Here is a 5,453-nt window from a genome sequence, read left to right as displayed (position 1 = left end):
CAAGTTTAGCCGGCTTCTTCAGCTGAACACATGGCTGTCCAAAGAGTGTTCCCCGAGAGGACTACACTACATTGAGAACTTCTATCTATTCTGGAAACGAGAGGACCTGTTTAAGAGAAATGGCCCCCACCTATGCAGAGGTGGAGTGAGGGTGCTGACAGAGACCGAGCCAATGTTTCAACATCAAAAGCACCACAACCTCAGCCTCCACCAAAGGATTCATCAGCAGCTGCTCCACCACCACCAGCAAAGGATTCAGCTCCAGCTGCTCCGCATTCACCTCCACCGCCTCCAGCAAAGGAACAATCTTCAAAGGCCTTGGACCCATCTGTGACAAGCCCAACAACATCCCTGTCATCGCCCCTGCCTTCACACCAGCCCTGGGTTCCCCCTGCAACATCTACTCCCACTAAAGATTCATCAAATCAAATCAAATCAAATCAATTTATTTTTGTAAGGCCCAAAATCACAACAACAGTTGCCTCTGAGGGCCACAGGGAGAAATGAATCAACAATGTCTGTGGTGGCGATGGAGTCAGACAATGTCTGTGGTGGCGATGAAGTCAGACAATGTCTGTGGTGGCGAGGGACGATGTCCCAGGGTCCTCTGTCCTTAGACTCTCCTTCTCGGCCAGGAAAAACTACAAAAAAAACCTCTTTGGGAAAAAAGCGTAGAAACCTGGAGGAGTTCCAGTGAAGGAGAGATCCGACTCTCACAGACGGACAGACGGACACGAGGAGACTGGAGCTGGACCCACTCTTCAGGCAGAAGAGGGACCGTCTGAGTCGAGCTGGACCCACTCATCATTCTCCTTCTCATCTCCACTCTCACCCATGGGCCTTCCCAGCCATTTTGAAAGTCTGATCAAATCAGGCATTAAGATGGCTCCACTCACGCCCAATATAGCAAGGGCTATGTCTTCCCTGCACAAGCCGACTACACCAACAAAAGCCCCACCACCCATCCCCCCTCGCCTCTCACCTGGTCCCAAACTCTCCTTGGCTACAAAAGCCCCACCACCCATCCAACCTCGCCTTTCACCTGGTATCTCCCATAGCTAGGATGCACTGGGTCTCAACGTTGCCGGGACTTATTGTCACATTAAAAATAAAACCAACCCGGGGCGCTATGTAAAAAGAGCCCCCCCTAGTGCTATTTCTGTAGTCACATCATCACAGAGATGGAAAAACAAAATGCGAGTCAGGCCCAATCTGAGAAATGTGATTCATATTCCCTGTGAAAAGATAAAGCCCAGTCTCACTGAAACTAGTCTGAAACTTGCTGTGCTAAATGTCAGATCCTTATGTAACAAATCTCTCTTAATTAATAATTTTATTTCTTCTTATAATCTTGATTTTATGTTTTTAACTGAAACATGGCTTGACAAAAACACAGGAAATGTAGTTCTGATAGAATCTGCTCCACCCAACTTTAAGTTTGAATCTGAAACACGAGAAAACAAAAAAGGGGGTGGAGTCTGTGCTGTCTTTAGAGATGAAATAATTACCCGCAGGTTGTCTTTTGGGGTGTTTTCATCATTTGAGTATGTATCCTTTAAAATGGAGCTAAAACGGTCTCCATCCATTCTCTTCATTGTTTTATACAAGCCTCCCCAGCACTGCCAAAGTTTTATTGATGATTTTACTGAGATGCTTTCAGTCATATGCACAGACTTTGATGGTTTGGTCATTACAGGTGATTTCAATGTGCATGTTGATAATATTTGTGACAGAAACGCTAAACAGCTTGATGCTGTCCTTGACACCTTCAGTCTTACTCAGCATGTGAGAGGCCCCACCCACAGCAAAGGACACACTCTAGATCTCATAATTACAAAGGGGGTAAATATTTCAAATGTTAATGTGATCGATGTTGCTCTGTCTGATCATTTCTGTGTCTTCTTTGACCTGTCTGTTTCTCCCAAACCTCCGGTTGGTCCTGCAGTTGTTCAGAGGAGACACATAAGTGATGGCACAGGTGCACTGTTTATGGAAATGATCAACTTTGAAAATGTCTCATGTTCTAATGTAAATGATTTGTTGAACTCTGTTACATCTAGTGTTTTGAATGTTCTGGACACCATCGCCCCTATAAAGGCTAAAATGGTTAAAAATAAGCAGAAGGCGCCGTGGAGAAATGATGATTTGGTCAGGGCACAGAAAAGGGAGTGCCGCAGGGCCGAACGGAAATGGCGCAAGTCAAAGCTCCAGGTTCAAAAAGAGATTTACAAAGAAAAGCTGAACATGTACAACCTAATCTTATGTAGAACTAGGGAAAGATATTTTTCTGAAATAATTGGAAGCTGCAGTAACAACTCGCGTGTCCTGTTTGCCACAGTAAACAGATTAACAAACCCTCCAGCTCAGCTGCCGTTAGAACTCATTTCCACATCCAAGTGTAATGAGTTTGCATTATTCTTTAATGACAAAGTTCAGGGCATTAAAAATGCTATAAATCCCACAATGCAAAAAATTACCCTAAAACCACCAAGACACTTAGAGCTAACTCACTTTGCACCAGTAACTGACAAAACTGTCCATGAGATTATCACCAGTCTGAGTTCATCTACATGCTGCCTTGATGTGTTACCCACCAAATTTCTAAAGTCTGTGCTGAACAGTTTGTTAGCACCATTCACTCACATAGTTAACATGCCGCTTCAATCTGGAACATTCCCAATGTCTTTGAAAACTGCGGTCATAAAGCCTCTCCTAAAGAAGAGCAGTCTTGATGCCGCAGTACTGAGTCATTACCGGCCCATCTCTAATCTACCATTTTGGGGCAAAGTCCTTGAAAAGGTTGTTTACCAACAGCTCACAGATTTCCTCTTAATAAACAACTCATTTGATGTTTTTCAGTCAGGTTTTAGACCTCATCACAGCACTGAGACTGCTCTTGTCAAGGTGACAAATGACATCCGCCTGAACACTGACACGGGCAAAGCCTCAGTCTTAATTCTGTTAGATCTGAGTGCTGCTTTTGACACTGTCGATCATGGGATCCTCTTACAGAGACTAGAGGACTGGGTGGGCATCACTGGCACTGCCCTAAACTGGTTAAGGTCCTATCTGGAAGACAGGAAGTACTTTGTTGAAATTGGTAGCTGTGTCTCAGACCACATGACCCTGACCTGTGGAGTGCCCCAAGGGTCAGTCCTGGGTCCCCTTCTGTTCAACCTCTACATGCTGCCGTTGGGTCAGTTGATACGCAGTGAAAATGTGTCCTATCACAATTATGCAGACGACACTCAGATCTATGTTTCACTATCGGCAGGTGACTATGGACCAGTAGATTCACTCTGTCACTGCATCCAACAGATCAGTGTGTGGAGGCAAAACAACTTTCTCCAGCTGAACTCAGACAAGACTGAAATAATCGTTTTTGGCCCACAGAAACAAAGAGAAAGTGTTAGCGGTCACCTCCAGAGTCTCGCTCTAAAACCTACAAACCAAATTAGAAATCTGGGGGTAATAATGGACTCAGACTTGAACTTTAATTGCCACGTCAAATCAATAACATCAGCAGCTTTTTACCATCTAAAAAACATTGCCAAAATCAAAAACAATGGCAAAAACCAGATTTAGAGAGACTTATCCACGCGTTTGTCTCCAGTAGATTAGACTACTGTAACGGCCTGCTCACTGGTCTCTCCAAACGAGCTGTAAAACAGCTGCAGTACATCCAGAACGCTGCTGCTCGGGTCCTGACCAGAACCAGGAAGTACCATCACATTAGTCCTGTTCTCAGGTCTCTGCACTGGCTCCCTGTGGCTCAGAGAATAGACTTTAAAGCAGCTCTGCTTGTGTACAAGTCTCTCCATGGCCTAGCACCAAAGTACATCTTGGATATGTTAGTGCCATATGAACCATCTCGGACTCTGAGGACCTCAGGGACCGGCCTCCTGCTGGTGCCCAGAGTCAGGACAAAACATGGGGAATCTGCGTTTCAGTTTTATGCAGCTAAAATCTGGAACAGTCTTCCTGAAGATGTGAGACAGGCTTCTACTCTGACAATGTTCAAATCTAAGCTAAAAACAGTTTTGTTTAGCTGCGCATATGACTGAAAGGATTTTTTCTTTGCACTCTTCTCTTTTGTTTGTGATTTTATTAGTTTAGAAAATCAGTTGATTGATAATTTTTAATTTAGTTAATTTGATTGTATTTCTGTAATTTCTTTGTGATTTCAATGCATTTTTCCTGCTGTGTGAAGCACTTTGAATTGCCTTGTGTATGAAATGTGCTCTACAAATAAACTTGCCTTGCCTTGCCTTGCCTATCTGCCGAACTAGACAGGCGTCTAGCGAGGGCAGAATAGTGTAAGGTTACCCTCCACGAGACCGAAGGTTCGCTAGTCCGAAGGTTTTAAAGGTTCACTAGTCCGAAGGTTCGCTAGTCCGAAGGTTCACTGGTCCGAAGGTTCGCTAGTCCGAAAGTTCCTCATAGGCTAAAGTGAAGGTGCAGACGGCATCGGGATGTAGTCAGTCTGTAAAATGCGCACGAAGTACGAAGACACGCACTGGGGCTCGTCACGTTTAGTGCACCAGCTGCTCACAGGTGGCACCGCAACTTGTACTGTGTATATAAAAATAACAAGGAAACATCTCGAATCCTCCACTTTATGCCTTCATTTGATCATAAGTATAGAAATGATATGTGTATATATAGAAACACGTGATCCGATCACCGTAGGATTGGTAGTCAAAAAGGAAATTCAGCTGGCCAAGACGGGAGTGTCTACAGAGCCGCGGCGCGGCCGAAACTGCTGGGCTATTTGAGTTAATTCATTCATTAATAATACGATAAGGAGCTCAAGCTATGCACAGAAACAAGTCGGTTATGGAAAATACGTGAGTTTAACCATAAAAAGTGCATCAACACTAGAAAAGTTCAAAAGGCAGTGTGTGGGGCAAAGGGAGGCGAGGAGAGCCCGCTGCACAGAGACACAGCTTTGGTGAGGAGAGCCGCGAGTAGAGCCCGCTGCGCAGACACACACCTTCGGACTCGTGAACCTTCGGACTAATAAACCTTCGGACTTGTAAACCTAAACATTTCGGTGAATTTTTTTAAATTTCGGAGAAATTTCGGACTCGTGAACCTTCGGACTAATAAACCTTCGAACATGTGAACCTTAAAATTTCGGAATTTTCGGACTCATGAACCTTTGGACCAGTAAACCTTCGGATTCGTGGGCAGCCACCATGTGTAAAGTCACCTCCGATTGAGGGTCAGGTCACCTCTGAAGGAGATAGCTCGAATCTTTGGTTGTTCTGTCTCTTTTGGAGCTGATTTGATTATGATGATTTGCGTACGTGTGAATGTTGTCACTGTCTTTAAAAGGATGTGTATTGTCATTGTTCTGGGGGTAGGGACAGAAGGGGTTATGAAGGGGTTACAGCCTAGTGACAATAGGATTTCTATGGCCCATTAGCAAGTTTATTTGTATAGCACAGTTT

This window comes from Eucyclogobius newberryi, unplaced genomic scaffold, assembly GCF_026437365.1.
Source record: "Eucyclogobius newberryi isolate DKJ021-1_F unplaced genomic scaffold, fEucNew1.0.hap1 SCAF_7, whole genome shotgun sequence".
In the NCBI taxonomy this organism is placed as follows: domain Eukaryota; kingdom Metazoa; phylum Chordata; class Actinopteri; order Gobiiformes; family Gobiidae; genus Eucyclogobius; species Eucyclogobius newberryi.
The sequence above is the reverse complement of the archived record's forward strand: the minus strand, read 5'-3'. Positions refer to the sequence as shown.